Source organism: Lissotriton vulgaris, unplaced genomic scaffold (assembly GCF_964263255.1).
Source record: "Lissotriton vulgaris unplaced genomic scaffold, aLisVul1.2 SCAFFOLD_694, whole genome shotgun sequence".
Taxonomy (NCBI): domain Eukaryota; kingdom Metazoa; phylum Chordata; class Amphibia; order Caudata; family Salamandridae; genus Lissotriton; species Lissotriton vulgaris.
The window spans coordinates 711,442-736,904 of record NW_028245713.1 but is presented as its reverse complement, the minus strand read 5'-3'; the positions used below and the strand labels follow the sequence as shown (position 1 = coordinate 736,904).

At 49.3% G+C, this 25,463-nt stretch overlaps 1 protein-coding gene across 1 annotated transcript in view; it reads right to left on the bottom strand.

Moving 5' to 3' along the window:
* MARF1 (meiosis regulator and mRNA stability factor 1) overlaps positions 1-25,463 on the bottom strand; it is a 508,142-nt gene that overhangs the window by 167,557 nt on the left and 315,122 nt on the right. The gene's annotated exons all lie outside the window — the stretch shown is intronic.

Below are 25,463 nucleotides of genomic sequence, written 5' to 3'. Positions count from 1 at the left end.
GCGATGGGGTCCGTGACCGACATCAGTCGGTCGCACTTCAAGCAGGGTTTGAACCCGGGCATCCCTACCGGCACCGATAGTCGAAGACTCGAAGACAAAGAATGATCAAAAAGATCAAAAGTTTTGTCAAAAAATGACTAGGGGTAGAGCTTCCCCGGATCTGCGCTAGCTGGCGCAGAAAAAAGAAGATCGGACGTCAGCGCGCATGGGCGGCGTCTAAGCACTCCGACGACGTCATTCCGGCGCCAACGACGCAGACGACGGACGCGGAGCCGCAGACGACGCCTACCGACGCGCAGGGGTATTGCTACGCAAAAATATCCAGATCCAGTCTGACGCCTGGGGATATTCTAAGGTAAGGAATCTATCACTAACGTGTCTCTTTCAGATACAGAGATCCCCTACTACAGAAATACTATACCAAAATGAGGTATAGTGTGGACAGAGTCCAGTGGATCCCCAGAGGTAGGCAGAGGTAAAAGAAGATAGCACTTTACCCTCTATTTGTGGTAGTGTGGGCGAGCAGTAAGGCTTTATCAGAGGGTAGTGTTAAGCATTTGTTGTATACACTCAATCAGCAAATGATGTCACACACTCAAAGACTGAATTCAGACCAATTTATTTGCATCAAAAATATTACGTTATTTTATTTCTAGAGCCAAGACAAGCCTGGTTCAGGTACGTGAAATAAATGATTTGCAAAATCTTATGCAATGTTTTAAAATTAAATGCTGTAAGAAAGTGGCTCTGTATATACTGCACCAAAGTAAGGTACAGTGTGCACAGAGTCCACAGTCCCCAGAGGTTTGGCAGAGGTTAAAGTTAGATATAACCTTACTCTCTAAAGTGGTAGCTTGGTCAAGCAGTAAGGCAGTATCAGAGGACAGTGTAAAGCATTTATTGTACACATTCAGTTAGCAAATGGTCTCACACTCTCAATAACTGAACTCTAGACCAATTGTTTTGTATATAAAAATATATGGTTCTTTTATTTTAGAACCACAAGTAGGTATAAAAATACTTTCTCAGATTGAGATGCTACAGTCGAATACTTTCAAATAGTAAAAGACTTTTCAATGCAAAAGATACCGTAGTTGCAATATAAGTTATACACAATCATAACACTGAGCTCAATGGGAATGCAATATCAATTATTTTGCATAGGTTTTTCATACTCCGGGCTGGATCCTGGATTCAGCCCTGGTGCGTTTACTGTTGAAAGAAATCGTTTATGTTACACATGCAATTTTTAAGGAATATTTGTTGGTTTCAAAAATAGGCATTTAGAATAATTTCTGGTAAAAACTAGGCAATGTTATCCTAAGGGGGAAGATCAAGTTATCTGAAAATCACAGTTGTAATTACTTTTTTAGGGTCTGTGCTGGGCACAAAGATCCAGCACTGGGATCTCTCCTGGTAACAGGTGAGTAATTTAATTTATCGGCTGATTTTTAGGTCGAGGACCGTAGCCTCGCTTGCGCAGTCTCGGTCAGAGATTTAATGATTCCTAGTATAGGGGGCTTGAACCCGCCTCTCTTCTCCATTGGCTGGCCTCGTAAATGCAGGCCAGCTATTGGAGGAGAGGGGCGTCACTCGGTTCAAGCCCCGTCTTTTTCGGATTCGGGGGCGTGTTTTTTCTCTTTCTTGTTTTTGTTCTCTCCTCTTCCCATTGGCTGGAATTTTACCTTCCAGCCAATGGGAAGATGAGAGAACGAAAACCACGCCCCCGAATCTGGAAAAAGACGCTGGTTTCTCCGAGGCATTCCTGCTTCACCTCGGAGAAACGTGGTTGTGTGGAGCGCTCCTCTCTCGAAGTCATTTCTGACCTCTGTTCTCTTGTTTTTCTCGCCCTCTGTTCTCTCGTTTTTCTCGCCCTCGGCTCTCTCGTTTTAAGATTGGCGGGAGTCGCCAAGGGCCAACAGTCGCAGAGCCCCCCCCCCCCCCACCCCCTCCCGACCTATCCCCCCCCTCCTTCACCCCGGGCGGGGATTTAAAGACATAACGCGGGGGCATCGTGGGAACAGTTACCGATGTCGGATCCTGTTAGTTTGATATGTATTCGGAAAAGGGCTGTGCACCGGGACCCGTCCTGGGCCTTATCGAGGCTTAGGAATAACTTGATCCTGGAGTGAAGGTGCTCGTGTGTGGCGTCGGCCGAGCATGCTGGAGGCCCGACACTTTGACTCCCCCTGTTGGTTAATACTGGGCTGTTCGCTGGGCCCCCGGGGAGTAGTATCCTGCTTATGAAATCAACAGGCTGGTCATGTCCCTCATCATCTGTTTGGGCTAGGACTGTACCCTTCCTATGTTCAGAGGCATCTGTCTACACAATGAACTGCTTGGAGTAATCTGGAGCTTTCAGGACTGGGGCAGAGCACATTGCACCTTTCTGAGTTTCAAAAGCATTTTGACAGCTTAGTGTCCAGTTCACTTTCTTGGTCATCTTCTCGAAGGTAAGTTATGTGAAGGGGTGGGGGCAGGGATCACCATGGACGCAAAATACCTAACAAACCTCCTGTAGTCAAGCCAAGGAATGCCCCAACTTTGGGCTGCATTTTTTTGAGCTTCACAGTCCAGAATTGTCTGGATCTTCGGTTAGAGTGGCTAAACGTTGCCTTCACCTACCAGGCGGTCCAAAAATACAACCCTTCCCTGCCCTTTCTGGCACTTGCTTGTCTTGATAGGGAGGCCTGCACTTCCCAGAGCCTCAATGACCTTCTCCGGGTGGATCAGGTGATCATGCCAGGTGGACCTATAGACCACAATATCATCCAGATAAGCTGCATTATAGGATTCAAATACAGCAAGGACTTTGCTCACCTACCTCTGGAAGGCGGGAGGGGTATTCTTTAACCCTAAGGGCATACACAGTAACCTGGAAGTGTCCACTTGGAGTGCAGAATGCAGTTCTTTCTTTTGCCCCAGTGGTCAGACCTATCTGCCAGCACTCAGATGTGAAATCAAAGGTACTCCGCGCCCCTAGCCTGTCAATACACTTATCTGTTCTAGGAACTGGATGTGAATCAGTCTTCGTCAAAGCGTTGAGACCCCTATAGTCTGTACAAAACCTAATTTTTTTTTTCACCCCTGGAGTGAGATTTGGGGACTAAGAAAACTGGGCTGGCCCAGGTGATCCATGAGAGTTCAATGACAATTCCAGCTTCTTGCTTACTTCAGCTTGGATACTCTCTCTGACATGATCAGACTGCCCGTAAATGTTTTTTTTTTTACCAGTAGGCTTTCACTGGTGTGCATATCATGGGTATACCAGCTAGTCTGACCAGGGGTCAGAGAGAAGAGCTCAGCATACTGATTGAGGACTTTCCTACAATCAGTCTGCTGTTGGTCAGTGAGTGCGTGACAAGACCACTTCATCCACAGACCCATCTTTGGATGGCTGGAGAGGAGATCAGGGAGAAGTTCACTTAGCTTCCTGTCCCTCATCTGTGACCAGGAGCATAGTCACCCGCTCGGTCATAATCTGGCTTCAGGAGGTCGATATGAATAACCCTTCTGGGATATTTGCAACTACCAAGGTCCACCAGATGGGGACCTCCCTTCTCCTTTCAAGAACAGGGTAGGGCCCACTCCAATTGCCTGAGGTGTTGGGTGCAGAGTGGTCAAGGTTCGCAGATCTGGAGGGCAACAGAATACTTGATGTTTTTTTCTTTGTGGACAGAGCCATTGCCCTCTGGAGTTCTGATCTTCAGAGGCAGGCAGTCCTCCCAGGTCGCTGACTGCTGGAAAGGCGTCCTTTCTTAGCAGGACTTTCAAGGGCTGGAGGGCATGGCTACGGCCAGAGGCGGAATAGCTGCAGTTTGAGGGAGCTCCGCGCGCCAGATCCAGCAAATACCATGTTTTAAAGACTCCTGTGCCGCCTACAAATTACATGCGGCGGTGACTTCATCCCCAGGGCAGGATCGGGGAAGTTTTTGAGCCCGTAGCTGCTGGAAATCTGAGTTAGTCTCTCCGGTCAGGCCTCAGAGAAAATGGCGCTCGTCCGCAGCCCCGCTGCCGGAGAGCAACACTGCACAGCAAAGTAACGCGGTGCATACACTCAATGCGCCGATTACTGTAAGGAGGCACCCTTTACTGAACATGACTGCGGCTGGCTGATTGTGGACGACAACCGTGTTGAGGCTGCAGCCAGCGTGACAAGAGCCATGACTGGAGCTGAGGGAGCCCCGGAAAACTGCAGCTGCGAGACAGTAGGAGCTCTGCAGGGAGCTGCTGGTGGATCCGACTTGGATGGAGCTCGGCTCGTATGGTGACCCGGAGTAAGCGTGGTAAGTGGAGCGGGAGCTGCGTACTGAGCCAGGGGTTGATTGGGCTGCATGGCCTTGCTCAGGTGCCGCTGGTACCGCCACTACTTGCTAGTGGGTGGCTGTGCAGGCTTGACGCACTGTGGTTTGGAGGTGCCGGTTTGGAAGCCTTGATTCAGGGCCTAGTCTGCTGTGGAGTACTGGGGTGTGGGGGGCACTGCTGGTGCTTTCGAGCTACGGGGGGGTGGGGGGGGGGGGGGCGGAGGTCATGTCCGCACCCTGAGAGCGCGTGAGGGTTCTGGCGCGGCCTGGGAGCATCCTGGGTGGCATGGTCTAAGTCATTAGCAGCAGACATAATACATAAGAGGGTGAGGGTGACCGTGCTCCTACTAGACAATAGCGGGGAGCTGCTGTGGCGGATACCGGTCTTCGCTATGACACTGCTGTGTGTGGCTTAATAACAGCTTAGACTCATCTTGTGAGGTGGCGATTCCTGAGACCTGACTGGCTGCCGCCTGGGTGGCAGTGCCTGCAGGAGGCGACTGAAGGCTGTGTTCATAACCGTGCTGACCCTCTGAATTCACCCGTGGTGCGCGCCTCTACGGTGGACATATTTCCCAGCTTACTGTGGGGTGCTGCAAAGTGATTGCACTGTTGTGGGGCTGGCCTTCGGACACAGCGGATCTGAACACTGGCACGGGGCCAACGGAGTGAGACGCGGCTGAGACGGCGCATAGTTTTCTGCTCACATATTGCCACCATTATCGGAAAATCTGACCCTAAACAGCCGAAGCTCCAGTTTGAAAGTAAATGAAACACAGGCACAAACGAAGCCATGGGAGACCAGCCTGGGATGCAAGGTGCTATCCTGCTAGAACTACGCACTGGGATGAAGTCAATAGACAATAAAATAGACGCGTTGGCGACTGGCCTCAGCTGGTAAAGAAGAAGGTGGACAAGCACTAACAGACTAGATGTCCTGGAAAAACAGACTATCGGACACGCAGGACTCGCAAGCGGAATCCCGGACTCAAATTCTGCAAATGGAGGTGTTAAGAGGTCATACAGACAAAAAATGAGTATTTGGAAGCACGCTCGAGGTGCAACAACCTTCGCATAATTGGTCTGCCTGAATCCACCACCATATTAAAAATGGAGACATTCATTGATGCCTGCTGCGCAAATTGTTTGGTTCAGTGTTGTCCACAGTAATGATCGTTGAGGGCGCACCGCTCACTGGGCCCCAGGCCTAAACCGGGAGCGCCACCGCGTCCGATAATTGCGCGCCTACTGAGCTATGCTGACAGGGACGCCATCCTGAGGGAGGCCAGGTCCCCCATTAACTATAAGGTGGACAACTTGTCCTTTTTTCCTTGACTATACCCCGGCGGTAAAGGCAGCGCGGAGAGAATTTGTGCAGGTGAAGAAATTGCTGCAGGCTGCCTCTGTCCCATATGCCATGTTGTACCCTGCAAAACTGAAAATATCTCAGGAGGAGCAAGCGCATTTCTTTACCGACTTGAAGTGAGGCCTAAAATTTTCTAAACATATGTGTAAATTCAGGCCCCGACAGTGAGGGACTGGGAGCCCATCCGCTTCACAGATTAGTGTTAGTGACATTTTTCTAATGTTGATGGAAATGTGTAGACGTATAGTAGACGCTGCGGGCATTTGCTGATCTGATTTTTCGAGTGTTCCAGTTGCAGACAGGGGATGTGTCCCCTATACATGGGTCATATGTTTGCATGTAATTATGTTGAATTGTGCTGGCTCAGTGTGTTTGCTGTTGATCACATTCACTGTTGAAGGCGCACAAGTGTGCCACACAGTTCAAATTTGGCGAATCTCACCACGGAGTGACTGTTCGCTGCAGTCCCCCTAGCGGGTGTTTCCCTTATGTTGAGTAGTATGGAAGATGGGGTAGATGTGCGGGTGGGGGGTTGGAGTTGGTCTCAACCTAATTGGGAGGTTGGAGTGGGTGGGGGGCAGTGGGGGGAGAGAGGGGGTTATGTGTTGTATTTTGTTTTTGTGACAATTGCATTGATGTGGGTTGGAGTGAGAGCTGAGCATTATGGCGAGCTGGTTGTGTGTGGCATTGGAACTGCCCTTCTGCTGTTGATCGCGTTAATTATTGAGTGGTCAGGAGTCATTCAGTTCCTATATGGGTGAGCGATACGGATTGTTGACTTGGAATGTGAGGGGCTAAATTCTCCTAAAAAAGTACAACAGGTTTTGGCCTATTGGACTCGCCATGACATACATATAGCTTTGTTGCAGGAAACACATTTGACTAAGCATACAGAGCAAGGTATTGCTGGAAGGTGGGCGGAATATAAACTGGCGACTTAGTTTTCATCACATGCTAGAGGTACGCGGGTTCTGATTAAACGGGATGTAGCATTTACACCTGCTCGAACAGATTTCGATGAGAAGGTGCGATGCGCAATGGTACAGGGGACATTGGGAGGCTCGCTGGTAACTATAGTTAGCATGTATGGGCCTATTCCATACCTTATCGGGGCGCGGTGCGGACAAGAGTAGGAAGTCCCCCAAGGCCGATGAGCAGTCCACTCAGATAGACTTCCCCGGCGAGCAAGACGACAGTCTCAGAAACATCCTATTAGAAGTGAAATCCAGTCTAAAATCCATAGACGCCAAAATAGACCACTTAACATCCCACCTTGACTAGGTGAAGCAGAGGGTGGATTCCCACGACACACAATTTGTCCAGCTTGAGCTGAGGGTTTCAGATGCCGGAGCATCCGGAGCGCAGAAAGTCGTCAAAAAGGATAAAATCCTTGAAGTCATACGCACCAAGAATGAGGACTTGGGAGGCGCATTCCCGATAGAACAACATTCAGGTCGTAGGCCTGCTGGAATCCACCGTCACAGGGAAAATGGAGGACTACCTTGAGTCCCTGCTCTGTGAGCTCTTTGGCCCGGTCCTGTCCACCCATTTCATCGTCGAACAGGCGCACAGATCACTTGGAACCCGGCGCGGCCCTTCCTCACCCGCCTGCTGAACTACGGGGAATGTGATGCCAGACTCTCCTAGCTCCTGCTAATCTTCCTGAGGTCAGTCGGATGCCGCAGGACGGTGGGAGAAGCCCCTGAATGACGTCGTGACCCCCCGGAGGACACCTTGGGCCTGGCCGAAGCACATTGGACTGCAGGAAAGACCGTGAGAACCGGGAATTGCAGTGGGGACTGCTGTGTTTGGTGCGAGGGGACACTCACTGAGGCAGCGGACGGGGTCTGGGCCCGCTGAACATTGGGGGCACCAAGACATCTAGTTCCAGAGACCACACAAATGAATGCGAACTAAAGAGCCGAGGAGGAAGCAGACTTGGAGCTCTGAAAACGTTCGGAGCTCTTTGGAGAAAACGGCGCGTTGCACCGCGGCAGACTCCCAGTAGCGCACCATCTCGACCCCCAAATACACGCTGCCGCCTTAAAGAAAGTGAAGAACTAATAATATCAATATGGTAGATTGGTGGCCTGCCCAGTTGGGGAGAGCTCCCTACCCTTCACCCTCAGTGAAGAGTTTGGGAATACACTTGGATGACAAATGGACTATGAAGGATAATATCAAAAACATCACAAGCTCTTGCTACTATAGTCTTTGTCTACTTCGTAGAATTATCCCATGCTTACCAGTGAAACATCGCAGAACGGTGGTCCAGGCGATGGTGGCGAGTCGCTTGGACTACAGGAACGCTCTACTGGGCGAAGTGGGTGAAACTCTGGTAGCGAAACTTCAAGTCATCCAAAATACTGCGGCAAGGATGGTCTTAAATCACCCCCCCCAGGATCTCCATCACTTCCACTGCTCAGAGCTTTACTGGCTCTCAGTGAAAAAGAGATCATTCTTCAAGGTCTGCTGTTTCACTTTTAAAGCCATCAATGGTACAGGTCCTGGTTACTTGCAAAAGAAACTCTATAAGCAGAACTCCTTCTGTAACCTGAGATCAAACGCTATGGCATTGTTGAAGATCCCTCGCATCCAACGCACTTGTTTGGGGGGGCAAAGCCTTTGCATATATTGCCCCCTAAATATTGTAATTCTCTACCTGAGGCTTTACGTAAATGCTCCTCCTATCCGGTCTTCAGGAAACAACTCAAGGCCTTCTTATTCTAATCTTCTTCGGCTTTGATACTCCATTTTACCTCTGGTTTCTTTCTGCCTAAGTAAGCGCTGAGAGGCCTCTGGGTGAGTCATGCGCTATATAAGAGACCAATAACATAACATGACACTCCCTGTGCGGACTGACCTATGCACTGCACCCGGGAGTTGCGGCGGACGGGGGGGGCTTACAGCGGGAGCCCTGATCCAACAAAATGCCGGGCTTGGCGCAATAAAGACCACGCAACCGGCTCAGTGCTATCCCCGTATTTGGAAGAGGCGCCGGCCACTCAGTGAAGTGCTTTACGTCCTCTTCCCAGCTCGACGCTACTAAAAAACCCACGGATGCAGCCCAGCAGAGATGGCCTGTTACTCCGGTCAGCTACTACTGTAAGAATATACGCCTAAGACACCGCTCCCACACAGGCAAGTGCGGCAAAAAGAGGGGGCAGAGGGTATAAGCTGTGGGGTCAGATCACTCAATAGGCAGAATTGGTGCCGCTCTAGGACCCCCAATCTGAAGGATCTAAAGAGGCCGATTGCCTGACCCCAACATGGCCTCCTAGCTGAAGAGAGAATCTTCATCAAGGGATCACAAAGGTCCCCTAGCATGCCCAGGGTGGACAGGGCGACCTCAGAGCAATCCTAATGCAAAGGCACCAAAGGTGGCCAGTGAGGAGACCTTCAGGGTGGGCGGCGTATCAGCAAAGGTGAAGCCTGACGAGGAAAGATAAGTGATTTGGGACTCTACTTTATGCTCAAACGCTCCACACTGCGTCTACTAGACAGAGGGGACAGCCAGGAGCGGACCAGGCTGTGGACCCCCTTATGCCACCAAAAAAGACCCCCGACAAGGCTTCCAATTATTATCACTCCACCGGCACAGGAGCGCCAGGCGAAGAGGCGACTCCCTCAGCAAGGGACATGGCGCTATCTAAAGAGGACCTCCTGTCTTCCCTGCGTGAATTTAAAAAGGAGCTCGGAACAGAAATCAATGCGGACATCGTCAGACTCCCTTCCACCCCCCGTGGAGGGCAATGGTGGCCTTTCCTTCCCTGTGAACCTCTATCATTCTCAGCACACTCACAGTGTGGAAAAGGAGCCCAGGATGCCCATCCCCAATACGGCAGACAGTGGTGACCCCCCCGCTGATTTTTTACTTTTATTCACAAAACCCTGCCAGGACTGTGCCTGACCTCAAGAGGATGTCTGGAATTTTCTCGGTCCGTGGCTCCCCCACCCACTGAACAGAACTAGAGTCCGCCAGAGAAGTTGTCTCTAGGAGGATTATACCAATACGAGTGGTAAGGAGTTATGCCTACCTCATTTTAAACAGGATGTAATGTTGGTAAAAGATGGTGCATCAATAATACAAATACGTAATATATGTTTTAGGAGAAACAGCTTGTAGGAACAGCAGTCTGTACAACAAACGAAGTTTAAAGAAAGGCGGATTCGAAGATCCCGGTTTATTAAAATAAGGTACTTGCCATTCTAACATGTTTAAACCACACAATGTTTGCGTATGTATAACAATTCTAGAGAACTAAAACGCTCTATTTCTGTCCTTAAGATAGCCGCCCCCCCAGAGGAACCAAATGTCCGAAGCATTGACTATACACCCTTCTAGAACGTTAAGTGTCATGTAAAAAGGTAAACAATAGAGGAAACGTGCTCTCCGATTTAGTTTAAAATGGTTTTTAAAAAAATCAAAAGAAACAAAAGAAATGTGTATCAAACATGAAATGCTCCACCTGCATACTGTTGGGTGGGGCCGTTGAAGTTCCAGAATAATAAGAAAGGTCTTGTTTATAAGATTAAAGAATAAAATCTACAAGGTCAACTCTGATCCATGGCATCACTCTGACATTAAGTGTCTGTTAAAAATGGAGTAAATCCTTTCCCAGGCTCTTCATAATATATACATGACCCTGACCTTCATATACCTAATATTATATCGTTGGTCTCCAGGTATCAATTTTGACAGTGGCAACCATCCAGAGCCCAGAATATAGGAGAGACTAATCACGAAGTCTTGAGAAAGATGGCAGCATTCCATTAAATAGCCATCGAAACGCGTCGACGCATGATAATACACAATCGAAAGAACCCATCTGACCTGGAAGTCTAGAAGATATTTGGCCTAGGTTTAAATGAAAAATAAGCAGGTTCTTTGATGTGTAACTGTGATGACTAAAAGTTGATGTCTTTTGTTTGTCTCTCCCTTAATGTGGATTTTTCATTCTTTCTATAATTGAATTGAATCTTGTGAAATAAGTTTACAATTGCTTTTTTAACTAGGTTTTTAACTTAAAAAATTGTTTGTGCTAATGAATTGCTTTTAAAATTGTATTGTTATGATGCCATTTATGTGAATGTATTTTGGTAACAAGATTTACCAGTTTCATATGTTTTAATCAAATGTGTATTTGTGCATAAATATCTGTTTTCCTCTTTTTTAAGAAAATAAAAACTGCTTTTTGTAATTTTGTAATATGAGTGTGGATAGTTTTGGAACCCATATAGCCTAATGTTTATATTTGAACGCATGTGCATGAGTATGTGAATATTAGTACGATATCCAAGGGATACTTTGTGTTATACTCCCCCACCCACTGTACTGACATTCCCCTGAGTACTCTTGACCCCTACAGGGACAGCGGAGGGAGAGCATGTTGTCAGACGCCTGGTGGAGCTGCTCGTTTCATCCCCTGACCGTCACCTGCCCATCGGACAATGGTCACCGTTTCTACCCTTCTCCCCGTCTCACCCTCCCCCCCCTTCCATATTTCTGCTGTTCTGCCTTCTCCTTGTCTCCTTTCTTTCCATCTTTCTGACCAATGCCCGTGAGACCTTCCTAGATAGCTATACGGAAGACTGGCTGTGGATTTCCTCCCTGGCTGTCACCTACCCTTCCGGTCTTTGGGCCAACTTTCCCTCTATCTCTTATTCCATCTTCCCCCTCGTCCATCCCCTTCTCACTCCCCCTCTCCTCCTTTCCCTCTCTACTGGTCTCGCCCGAAGTACTGATGATCTCTACCCTGACAGCGGTGTCAGAGCATTTTGTCAGACACCCGGTGGAGCTGCTCTGTTCAGTTAATGAGATCAACCTTGGTTCGTCCCCTGACCGTCACCTGCCCAGCCGGACTTTGGGCTCAGTTTCTTTTCTTCTCCCGGTCTTGCCCACCCCCTCATCTTATTACAGCGCCCTGCTTTCTCCTCGCCGGCTATCTTTCCAGCTTTCGGACCTTTGCCCGTTGGAGCTTCCCTGAGAGCTATAGAGGAGACTGGCTTTGGATTTTCTCCCTGGCCGTCACCCACCCACTCGGTCCTTGGGCTGACTTTCCCTTGATCTCTTTTCCGTTTCCCCCCTCGTCCTCTCCCTCTCACTCTACCTCTCCCCTTTCCCCTCTCTATTTGTATCTCCGGACACTGGACACAGTTCTTCCTCGTCTTTCTGCTATTGCTCCTTCCTCCCCTCCTTTCCTATAAATTCTTCAACCTCGTTGTTAGTTTACTGTACCTTACTACGCTATATGTAACGCATTGCTCCTCTGTTACAGCGCTCCGATACCTACGGGTCTAGCCAGCGCCCTATAATCCTTTTGATGTTCCTTCTAATGCAACGTTCCCCTGGTTATGCGCTCTGATACCTCTGGGTCTAGATAGCGCTATATAACCTTTGCAAATCAAATAAACTAAAAACTGGAGTTTCTTGAACGTTGAGACCTGTGCAACATGGGTGTTGACCGGTGGAGCTGCTTGACAGATAATGAGGAGATTGACCCTGGTTTTCCCCCTTGACCGCCACCTACCCAGCCGGACATTGGACATTGTTTCCTCCTTGTCTCCCCGCTATTACTCTTTCCTCCCCTCCCTCCTACGAATCATTAAATCATTGTTTGTGTGTACTGTACCTTACTATGCTCTTGTATCTGATGTAACTTGTAATGCTACGATCTTAAATGTAAAGCGCCCCAATACCTTCTTGGGTCAGGTTTGCGCTAAATAAATAAATAAATTCTCCGCAGGGCCCGGGAGCTGGGTGAGATCATCCATCAGGGAAGTACGCGGTCACTTTACCCTGACTTTACTCTGCCCGTCTAGGGGACCCAAAGAAGTTTTCTTCCTGCCAAGCGTATCCTGCAACAGTTCCACATCACGTAGGCGATGCTTTACCCCTCCAAACTCCGCATTGACTCTGGGGAGAAGCATAAATACTTCACCAACCTGAAGGTGGCCCTGGCCTTTGCGAAGCAACTGTAGAAATCCTCACCACGCAGCTGCTGCACTGATTCCGAAGATCGCCATACAAGTGACGATGACTGAGGCCTTCACGCCAGCCCTGTATTACTGCTATGCAGGTTATATGTTGGTTTTTCTAATACGCAATGTTTGCTGCAATGCATCACACTTTCCTATACTGTGCATATTCACCCGCAATCTCTGCACCTTTCGGCGACTAGCAATGGACGGCCGTGTGCTGCCTCTTGGGGACCAAGGTCCCTGGGTTAGTTGACATCTCATGCCCACCCTGTTTGCAAGCAAGAATGCTCTCACAAGCAAAACATCTCTCCTTTAAGTCACCTCCCTCTGAGCTTTACCACGGTCGGCCACCCTGTCTCGATTGCATGGGGGAAAGGCTTTGCCCATGCAGCCCACTAGGATGATTCCCATTCATGTACCTACTTCTCTAAGTTTGGGTTCCTTGGGTGGAGTGGGTTTAGATGCTCAACCTAATTGGGGGGTTGGAGTGGGTGGAGGGTTGGCTGGGGGTTTTTTTCCTGTAGGGCTCCGATACTGGCGTCTCCTATATAGAGGCTTGCATCATTCTTTGTTGTGTTTTGATTTTGGCATGCTGTTGGGTTATGCATTCTGCAATGTACCGTTCGCTACTGCACTTACCTTTGACACTCCTACCATGGACCGTAGGCACTACGCTACTCACCCTCTCCACGTTGCTACATGACGGACACTATATTTTGGACCTGGAACATTAGGGGTCTGAACAATCACCAAAAGGCACGCCTAATGCATGCACAGTTTATCAGACACTAAGTGGATGTTTGTTTCCTTCAGGAGACAAACCTTCCTGCTACTTCATCTAGGCTACTATCCAGTCACTGGGGTGAATCGTATACTTCCTTCTACTATAACTACTCAAGCGGTGTCTCCATCCTTTTCAGGAGGGACCTCTCTTGGTATAACACTCACTCTTTCATTGACTAGGAGGGCCGGTACGTGATCCTTGCCTGCACACTTTACAAGCAAATCTCAAATTCAATTCAATTCATCTTTATTCGGTTTCCATAATTTGTAGAAAGCCATAAAAGTACACATAAAACATATTTACAATAACAATCTTTAAAAATTACACTTTACAATCAACCGCTGATACCAGCAGCACTTTATGGCCCTAACTCTGATGACCCTGACTTCCTCACACACATCTGGCAGCTCATATCCTCCCTGGAGCCCAATTCTCTGATTTGGGTGGGGGTGAGAAAGTGGCTTTATATACACTGGAACAGAATAAGGTACAGTGTGTATAGAGTCCACAAACCCCAGAGGTATAACAGAGGTTAAAGCCAAGTGTGACCTTACTCTCTAAAGTGGTAGCTTGGTCGAGCAGAAAGGCAGTACCAGAGGACAGTGTAAAGCATTTGTTGTACACACTCAGTCAGCAAAAGGTTTCACACACTCAAAGACTGAACTCCAGGCCAATTGTTTTTATATCAAAAGATATAGTTGTTGTTATTTCTAGAACCAACAGGCATACAAAATATACTGTTCTCAATATATGAGGTTTCAGATGAGTACTTTGCAGAAAGGCAATAAACTTTGTAAAGACAATAGGCACAGAGGTTGCAGTAGGCAACACAATTCTACATACAATTTAGCATTGAGCTCAATGGATTCCCTTATATAAACACAGGTGATTACTTTGTATTTACTTTGGTAATTCCAGGACTGGCTCCTACGTTCAGTCCTGGGGTCTAACCTGGAAACAGTTTAGCAAAAACGTTTTAGGTATTCTGGTGATTTTTCAGGAGTAAAAAGCTATTTTAAAAGTTCACACTTGGAAACTTTTCAACAGAAATCTGGCAGTTATCCAAAGGGAGAAAATTCAGGTTGCAGGTAAAGTACGATCTCGTTACTTTTGTTATCCAGTACTGGTCTCATGGGGCCAGCACTGAGGTCTCAACTCAAAACAGGTAAGTAATTACATTTCAGTATTTCATATAATTTTTAGGTCGAGCTGGAGAAAGCATTGCGAAGCATTGCGTCCAGCTCGACAACTCTAGTCTCCCGTCTCCTGGGAATCTGAGACAGGGGTCGGGCACGCGCGGCGATTGGTGTCTGTGGACGCGCACGTCCAGGCTGGTGCCGTGCTCATCCCCTGCCTCAGATTCCCTTAAGTGCGCACATACACGCAGGCAGGCAGACACACGCAGGCAGGCACACACACACGCAGGCAGGCAGGCAGGCACACACACACGCAAGCAGGCACACACACACGCAAGCAGGCACACACACACACGCAGGCAGGCACACACACACACACGAAGGCAGGCACACACACACACACGCAGGCAGGCACACACACGCACGCAGGCAGACACACACGCACGCAGACACACACGCACGCAGGCAGACACACGCACGCAGGCAGACACACACGCACGCAGGCAGACACACACGCACGCAGGCAGACACACACGCACGCAGGCAGACACACACGCACGCAGGCAGACACACACACGCAGACACACATACACACACACACACGCACGCACGCAGGCAGACACACGCACGCAGGCAGGCACACACACGCGCATGCACACACACGGCAGGCAGGCACACTCCCCTCCCCCCCCCTACCTTACCGGGCTCGCACCATGTGGAACACGCCGGGCTTTGCTCCTCTGCGAGGCCAGCACAAAGCGGGACTCTCCCCTTAGGCAAGGGAGCCCCACAGTCTCCCCGCTTTTCTTCACCCGGGCCCCCTCCTGGGACCCGGGACTTCAGCTGCGGCACTTCGCTGAAATCGCTTTGGCCGGGCTCGCTCCTCAAAACGAAACTTCGGAATGGCGCGCATGCGCAGGCAGCCCCCGCCCTCCCCTTTCAGGAGCACCAAAGACTGAGCCAAGTGACCGAGATTCAACCTTGCTACCGCCCACATACCCGTCTTAAAATAAAACAAACGGCAAAAGATCTAACAAGACATGGAACGCGTTCTGCAACCTGCCAGGCTGTGCTTTTTAAGCAGCCTTATTTCAGCACCCTGCTTGCAACGGCTTGGAGGAAAGTGCGCGGTCATAACGGGCAGGCCAGCGAGGCTCGAGGCGCGTTCATTCACAGGGAAGGTGCCGAATAAATCCAGGTCTTGCTTACAGATGACAATATTTTTTTTAAAGGATTAGGCGTTTTTACCTTGAAATGCTGCAAGTGTGTTTCCCATTTAAGGAAAGTGCGATTTCCGTCCCCCTGGACCGCGCTGCTTGCCTCGTGCACTCTATTTACAGACTGTGTAAGACAAGAGCCCTAATGCAAAGTGAAATCCATCAAGGCAAACTGCTGCCGCAGCATTTCAAGTCTCTCACCACCGAGGGAGCCCTTGTCCTGATTACAGCACTGATAAGGAGAAAAAAAACAGAGTACTGCAATCCAATAAGCCTTGTGGGAGCTCAACACAAACCAACACTTAATATCTCATATCAATCAAAGCGCCCGCTGCTATCGGAAAATCTACACATCTCGGAGAGCAAAAAACACTGTTCTCGAAAGGCTGCTGTAAGTCCATGCACTGGAATGTTTCATACCACTCGGCGGAGGTGAAACCAACAGCGAACGCGGCTCCTCAGCCCGGACACTGGCCGACTGGCTTTCAATGAAGGGGATGGGTGTGTAGGTCACATACTCCCCGAATGGATTTAGTCTCATTCCAAGTAAAATAAAAGGTCTCTTTTTTTGAGAGAGTTAAAAGCGTATTCGGCGGCAGGAAACAGGACGCAGATAAGAGGTACCAAAGTCAATGAGTGAGCAAGGGTGCCCGAAGGAAAGAGTAGAGTGCCTGCACTTGAGCGCAGAGTTTATGTGTAATTGTTTTTGCAAATCAGTTTAAGTTTGGTCAAGCCAGCATCTGAAGAGAAGGCTAAGACTGTTGCAAGTGAGGGAGCTGTAGGCGCTGGCCTCGGAAAATGCGGAGTTCCATATGGAAAATTCCACACCAGAAGTAAGACAGTGCCATGGGAGACCTAAGTGCTGGACAGTCAAGCTATCCTGGCTGATGTGGGTTAAAACGCAGAAACTGGTCCTAGGATGCTTGTTTCCAGTCCAGGGAGGACCTGGACTGGCAGTTAGTCTGGCTTTTTTTTGGTAGCCGAGTCCAGCAAGCTGCAAGCCCCGCTCAGAGTCACAAATTAGACAGCTCCGAATGGAGGGCGTGAGGTGGGGGGTTGACAGCCAGTGACCCCTGAAGGCGGATTAACCTCTGATAGACCTTCATTAGAAGGCACTTGCTTGGATGCGGGCAGACGTCAGGTGTGACCCTCGGCTCACAAAATCTCTTTATTAAAAGACGCATGAAGCACGCTCCCCTCCACCCGAGGCTTTGAAGTCAGATCAGTGCCGAGTGAGAGGGATTTGAGGGGACAATGGGCAGTCCTCCCCACCCCCACCTCTTACTCTGGGGCTAGAAGCCCCTCCCGCCCCCACTGCCACCCCTATAATTAAGATTTACACATGAAAGTTACAGGACACTGACATTTTCACCAGCCGGGACCGGGATTAAAAACGCTTAAATCTCACCCTTTTGGGAACGGCCAATATTTATAATGTCACTCAAACAAGAAAATGATCATAAAATCTGTATTTTAGCGGCCAAACAAACGCCAAAAGGCCTGGCAGGAATCACGAGCGTTTTTTATATCCAAAATATTCGAGCAGAGCCTTTAATGTAACACTGATATTAAAAGTGATTAACAGTTCTGATTACTGTAGTAAGTGCTAGCGACCCCCTGCCTCAGCTCCCACCCCCTACAACCCCTCCCCACTAAATACAAAAGTCAAACCATTAATGACTGGTTCATTCGACACCCTTTGAGCTAAAGCGCTTCTCGCTAGCGCCTGGTTCATTCAGAGGCGGCAGCGGTGAGTGATGCTCGTCTTAGATTAAACATTGGGAAGGGGTTCCTCAGCGGCCACCACAATAGGGAACTCTCAGCGAGGGGTATGTATGTATATAGGGTTTATGGGGATGTATAGAGGGTTAATCTAGCTGCAAGGCAGAGACGTTTTGAGTCAGGGAGTTGCTGGTGCCCATGGGCTGGAGTGTGAGATAAAGGGGCAGAGGCTAAAAACAGGGCAATGGGTACATTTTCTGTGAAAGGTAAAAGGGATAGGGGCAGAGTCAGTCGAAGACCAGGCACCCACTGACATGGTGCTCTAGAATGTTGCCTTCTGTGGCATCTCACCTAGCGCCTAGAACTTTCTTTACTCTCCACCAGCCTCAGACCCGTGGCCATCGTTAGCAGATTTTGTAGCCAATTGCTGTGACCCTTTCTGTCCCTGTTGCTAGCAGGACTTTCTTGTGGACCTCTAGCCCTAGATAGCGCATCCGCCTTCACCCCTCTCACTATTTGAAAGTTTCCATCACATCACTAAATTTCTGCTCTTCGTCATGGGGTTCACATTTTTGCCACCCCACTTCTGATGTATTTACTGCTCTGGGGCACTTCAATGGCTTCCTCTCCTCTCCGACCCCCCCCAGAGTTGAATCCTGATTCCCTGCCCCCCCCCCCCCCTTCAACAGAATATTAGGGCAGGGATGGGTCACCCCGGTCGGTATTACCCATTTTATACATTTTCCCATATGTCTCTTTGGGGAGGGTTCCTCTCGATCTATATATTAAGGGCTAACGGGCAAATGCATCATTGTTGGCTTTCGCGATTTCTTAATTGCGATTTTTAAGGAATCGCAATTAAGAAATCACAAAGCCTATGCATGAAGAAATCGCTGAAAAATTTGCGATTTCTTAAAATTCCTTGATTGCGACTCGCAAATTGCGAATCGCAATTAGCAAATCGCAAATTGAGAATGTGATTTCAAGGGTGCAGGGGTGTCCAATGGACACCCCTGTTGCACCCCTGAAATCAATCTGTGCATGTTTTTATCACTGTTTTGAGCAGCATGTGGATTTCATTATTGCTGCATGGGCAAAGCATGCCATCTTCATGCAACAACGTGCTGTCTTATAGCCTTGCTATTAAAGGCGGCGCAACCACAGCACCTCTCCGCGCAACCACAGCACCACTCCGCGCAACCACAGCACCACTCCGCGCAACCACAGCACCACTCCGCGCAACCACAGCACCACTCCGCGCAACCACAGCACCACTCCGCGCAACCACAGCACCACTCCGCGCAACCACAGCACCACTCCGCGCAACCACAGAACCACTCCGCGCAACCACAGCACCACTCCGCGCAACCACAGCACCACTCCGCGCAACCACAGCACCACTCCGCGCAACCACAGCATCACTCCGCGCAACCACAGCATCACTCCGCCTCCGCGCAACCACAGCACCACTCCGCGCAACCACAGCATCACTCCGCGCAACCACAGCATCACTCCGCGCAACCACAGCATCACTCCGCGCAACCACAGCATCACTCAGCGCAACCACAGCATCACTCAGCGCAACCACAGCATCACTCAGCGCAACCACAGCATCACTGGTTCAAATATGTTCTCTCAATGTTTCAACCTTTATTACAAATGTCACAAAAATATGTTAATATTTCATTTCTGTTCTTGGATTTTCGTCACTATAAAATACACTGAACATAATCTTCACAAAAGTTATTTACAAAAGTTTAAGCTATTGCCTTTATAAATTACAATCACTTTTATTTAAGTATTATTAAAAAAAATTAAAAGCCATTGTTATTTATAATATCAATACATCTAAGTCACGTAAATACAAAACATGTTGCATTACAAATGCTATAGGTGTCACATTTGCGAAAGTTATAACTATTGTAATTGTAATTGACAAAGCTATTAATTTAGCTACTTTCAAAAACACAAATAAAAAAATTGTCATTTACAAGACCAATAGCTCAAACTTTCCTAATGCGAGACCTATTGCATTGCAAATGCTTGTTAAAGAATATTTCTAGTTTTCAAAAGTAGACACTTAAAAGAAATATCATTGAAAAGCAGACAATGGATTCCTATGGAGAAAATACAAGTTACTAGTAAACCCGCTAGGGATTACTTTTGCGTTTCAGTACTGGGCTACAAGGTACAGTACTGGCTCCTCTCCTGATCAAAGGTGAGTATTTTGGAATTCGGATGATTTTATATGAATATTTCAAGTTTCAAAAGTAGACAGAAGATTTTTCGAGTCAAACCAGTCAATGTTATTCTATGGCAGGTAAGTGAGTTACCGGTCCTGGTGAGTACTCGACTGGTGAAGTTGTGGTTCTGGGCATAGACTCAGGGGTCCCCCAGGATCAGGTAGGTACAGTTGGTTCACCCTCAGCGGCGCAGGAGCGGCCGGGTGCAGTGGTAGTTAGGCCCAATGTTATCCAATGGGGGACAGGGGGCCTCCAGTTGGTGGCTGCTGGCTAGCAGGCCACGCGGCTGTGGGAGCTGGGCTCCTGGTCATTTGCTCAGGGCAAAGGGGGAAGCAGGATAGGACACGGGTGGCACAGCCAGCGGTACTCGGGCGGCTGGGTGCAGGGTGCTTTTGAGCTGTCGGGCGCTCAATGTTATCCAAAGGAAAAGATCAAAAGGGAACTAAGGCAGCAGGCTCGGGGCGGAGACTCTCCAGGGGCGACCAGCACGTCGCGAGGTAAGTTGGGATCTTGGAGCACAGGTAGGTATCCCAAAGGGAGGCACAGGGGGCTGTAGGGCGCCGGGGTGTCTTTGGGTGTCGGAAAAGCTTACCCTCAGCTGGACGCGGTTGGGGGGGGGGGGGGGGCCTGGTTCTGAGTCTGCAGGCGTCATCTGGTTCGTCGAGGAGGGTCTTTGGGCACTGGACTTCGGGTCCCAGTCGCCGGGGGGACGTCCTTGTGGTCTTGGATCACTCGGGCACGGGCCAGGCTCGGCGGGTGCAGAGTGGGCTGGTCCGGAGCTTCCTGGCTGCACCAGGGGGGTTGTTGCAGCAGAGCCTCTGCTAATGGGAGTCCCAGACTTTAAGAGGGTCAAGGCAGGCAGATCCCCTGGGAGTCCCAACGTTGCTGTCCACAGGAGTCTCCGGGATTTAGGCAGGAGCAGGTTCCAGGATCGACAGGCCGGTAGGGCTGGGGCCAAGTCAGTTTTTGTCGTCTTGTGGTTAGCAGCTGTGTGGTGGGTCTTCTTGATCTTCTTTCTTCTTTTAGTATTGGGATCTGAGGAAGGAAGGTTCAGGGAGCCCCTAAATACTGAATTTAGGGGCTGTGAGGGATTCACCGCGACCCAACCCAAGATGGCCGCTGGGCTGGACCCAACCGGAAGTGGAGTTGGCGTTCCAGACATCCGAAAACAACCAGGCCGAACGTCGTCCGGTTTGTGGACACAAATGGCCAAGTATGCGGAGACGAAAAGAGAGGAGCAGGAGCCGGAGACCGACGAGCGAGAGGAGAACAGCGAGAACGCCACGAAGAAGAGTGACCAAGGAGAAGACGCCGACGAGCGAGAGGAGAACAGCGAGGACACCACAAGGAAGAGTGACCAAGGAGAAGGCGCCGAAAAGACCCCAGAGAACGCGAGCGAGACCGGACCCTGAGGGAACCAGAGGAGGCAGGATCTCACGATACCACGGTCACCGGGGACCGTGGCAATAGGCGAGTGACAGGGGAGACTGGGTATTCTTTTAAAGGGTGGGCCTGAGCACCTCACTGAGCCCCTAGCACGATATTCCCTCACTTAGACAACCCACAGTTAGGGAAAGGTGTATGGTGTGCGCAAATCCCCTTCCCTGAGTGTATATAGTGAACACGGAGACCCTGACGCTTGTGTTTATCTTTCCTTTTCTCTTCCCCCCATGGTTCTGGAGGCCGTCCACATCTTCAACTCCGTGACGCCAAGCCCAGCCCGAAGGGATCCAAAGACAAGACTTGTTTGGGACACCTGTTTCTTTTGAACCTGACTTTCCATTTAATAAATAGACTATTAGTTTACTTTCTTTGGTTTAAAAACTTTGATTCAGTGACTATACAACTGAACCCTTCGTGCTTGTCTGAGGGTTGTTACACTGTTCATGAGCCAACCCGAGCATGTGAACCCAAAAAGAAGCAATAAAGTTGGTAAACCCTACCCACAGACTCGCTCATATCTCCATTTAACTAGGGACCGGGACGAACTCCCCAACAGTGGTGTCAGAAGTGGGATCGCGACCGCGATATCGCTGTCGGACCCCAACAACATGGAGACTATAGTCAACCAATTGGCGGAAGGGCAGCGCCACCTACAAGTGATGCTGGAAGAGCAGGGGAAAAGCCCAGAAGGACCGAGATGAGCTACACACAGCTCTCAGGGATCAGGCTGCCTTACTGGTTAATAAATCAACAAGTACAGGATACGGCCATACTACGTTGATCGAATGTTGTGGCCAATGCAAGGGTCCATCCCAACGTGCCCAGTGCTGTACTACAAAAATATCAAGCAGGCGATGACCCCAATTTTGTTTTTTGTAAACTTTGAAAGGGTGGCCACCACTGCTGCCTGGCCTCCCGAGCGATGGGGACAGTATGTCGCTCCCTTATTATCAGGGGAATTGCAGGCGGCCTACTAGGCTGCTAATCCTGATGGCAGCACGCCCTATTCGGATATCAAAAGAACAATCCTGGAAAGATTAGGATATGACACCAAATATTACAGAACACGCTTCAGAAAAGAAAAGTGGTCAACGGGCCACAACCCTAGAACTCTGTGCTATCGCATTTGCGATCTTGCATGTCGTTGGCTTCAGCCCTCTACCGCATCTGTAGAGAACATAACAGAGAAAGTTGTATTGGAACAATAACTTGAGGCTCTGCAACGCCCGGGCCTGGATACAACAACATCCCAATCTCTCAGTAGCCTCAGCAGTGGACCTAGCCTGTGCTTTTCATCATTCCCTTGATTTCCGTCCCCTGGGACAACGCACTGCCCTCACACCGGTCCGCCCTCCTTTATGCCCAACTACCCCTCTACCCGAGCCCCTAAGTACCCCTCTCTCAGTCAAACCACCCCTTAGGTTTCAGTCCCCCGTTTCGCCACACCAGGGTCCCCGGTGCTTCCATTGCGCCGAGTGGGGCCACATTGCACGCAATTGTCCAGCTAGATCCCCTGCGCCCGAACCTATGGATGTGGGGTATACCAAGGGGAAGGTCTATCGTACAGGGGATGCCACTAATCCATACAACATGAAGATACATATGAACGGTAAACCAGTGATAGCGTACTTGACACAGGCTGCCAGCAAACCGTAGTAGCTGCTGACTTAGTGCCCAAGTCCCTTTTGATACCAAACACCCAGGTTAAGGTTACCTGAGTTCATGGGGACCAGAAGCTATACCCTCTTGCAGAGGTGGCATTAGAGATCCAAAAAGAAGTCCAGCTGCGTAAAGAAGGGGTGAATTCTGAGCTGCCCGAACGTGTCCTCCTAGAAACAGACTTACCTCGTTTCTCAGATTACCTACAGTCGTTTACAGGATCTCCCTCAACAACAGAGTGGTTGACGAATGCCCCTTTTGCCAACACTTCCATAGCACAACCCGCAGAGCGAAAGATAAAAAGCAAAAAGGAGAAAGGGGAGGAAAGGCTTCTTTATTCTCAACAAACGTATAACCCCACAGTGCATGTTCTTTCCTCCTCAGAACAGACTCCGAGCAACTATCGCAACTTTAGGACAGACCAACGAGAAGATAGCTCACTACAGAATGCATGGACACAGGCTTTGGACGAGCAAGAGGGATAGGTAGGTCCCTATTTTGTGATAAAAAGGGGTTTGTTGCATCGTCTGGCTCATACGGCTAGAGGGAAAAGGGAACAACTCTTAATGCCCGGTCCATTCCGCCCTCAGGTCTTGTTACTGGCCCACAGCCAAGCAGGGGGTGGTCATTGTGGAAAAGAAAAGACCCTAGATTATTTGTTGGATTGTTTTTATTGGCCAGGGGTGTACCACAAGGTTGCCAAGTTTTGTGCTGCTCGTGTGCGCTGTAAACCTGTCAATAACCCCACCCTGCCTAGAGCCCCCCCTTCAGCCCTTGCCCATTATTGATATTCCCTTAAGCCGAGTAGGCATGGACTTGGTGGGACCAGCTGATTCCTTCTGCTCGAGGACACCGCTTTATCCTGGTCATCGTGGACTATTCCACTCGCTATCCTGAAGCTTTCCCCCTTACCAGCGCAACCTCTAAAGCAGTGGCTCAGGCTATGGTGACCCTGTTTGAGGGTGGGCTTCCCCAACGAAATCCTCAGCGACCAGGGGACTCCTTTCATGTCACGCCTTATGAAACAAGTCTGTGACATCCTCCAGATTAAACAGCTAAGAACATCTGTGTATAATCCTCAGACTGATGGTCTGGTGGAACGATACAATAAGACCATCAAAACCTTGTTGAGGAAAAACATTGATAAAACAGGTAGCGTATGGGATCGTCAACTGCCCCATGTCCTCTACGCAATTCGCACCCATGAACAGAGGTCGACGGGGTTCTCTCCCTTTGAGCTTGTGTTTGGTAGGAGGCCCCGTACTCTTCTGGACATGGCTGCGGAACAGTGGGTAGAAACGGAGGAGGAAGGAATACCCCTCCTCCAATACAGTGAGAACCTCAGAGACACCCTATCTTCTGTGTGGGAAGAAGCCCACACGCACTTAGAAAACGTGCAAACACAGCAAAAACGTTTGTATGATAGGAATACCTGATTAAGGGAGCTGGAAGTAGGAGATAAGGTACTCATTCTGTTGCTGTCTTCAGAAAAGAAATTGTTAGCCATCTGGCAAGGTCCTCTTCCCGTGCTAGCCAAAATCACACCTGTTACTTATAGGGTGGCTGTTCCACATCACCAAAAGGCTTCCCAGATTTACCATATAAATCTCCTGAAGGCCCTGGAAGACCCAACCCCGTTCCCTTCTGGTTCCAAGCAAAACACGATGTTGGTGGTTACAAACACACCCTTAGAAGTGTCACATTACACCCAAGAGAGTACTGAAAACCTCTCCTGGGGTTCCCAAACCACGAAGGAACAAAAGAAGCAGCTAGAGACCCTCTGTGCTTCTTTTCCCACCGCGATCTCCGGAAAACCAAAGAAAACAACGCTAGTGGAACACTATCATCACCCATACGTCCCAACCAATTAAACAGGCACCTTACCGTATACCGGCAACCAGGCGAATAGCAATAGAAGAAGAAGTCAAAACGATGTTGGAGGCAGGGATAATCGAACCATCAAAAAGCCCATGGTCCTCTCCCATCGTCTCAGTGCCAAAGCCGGATGGAAGCATCCGCTTCTGCATCGACTTTTGGAAAGTAAATGCAGTATCCCATTTTGATGCATACCCGATGCCAAGGGTAGATGAATTGGTTGAGACACTAGGCCAAGCAAGGGTCATGTCCTGTATTGATCTAACCAAAGGATATTGGCAGATCCCACTACACCCTGAGAGTAGAGACAAGACGGCCTTTACAACACCCCTGGGTCTCTTCCAGTTTAAAGTGATGCCCTTCGCTCTCCATGGAGCTCCAGTGACGTTTCAGCGTCTAATGGACATTATTCTGGGGTCCCATAGAGAATACGCAAGGGCATATCTAGACGACATCGTAGTATATAGCCCAGATTGGGGAACGCACATGCTACATTTACATCAGGTATTTAGAGCCCTTTAGGAAGCAGGATTAACTATCAATTGACTACACTAGGTGCTGACCACATAGAATACTTGGGGTATGATATCCGTGATGGACAAATCCGCCCCCAGGTAAACAAAGTAGCCGTTCTCTCACATTCCTCGCCCCACAACCCAAAGAGAGGTCCGATCCTTTATAGGCCTAGTGGGTTATTACCGGCGATTTGTTCCCCACTTTTCCTCTTTGGCAA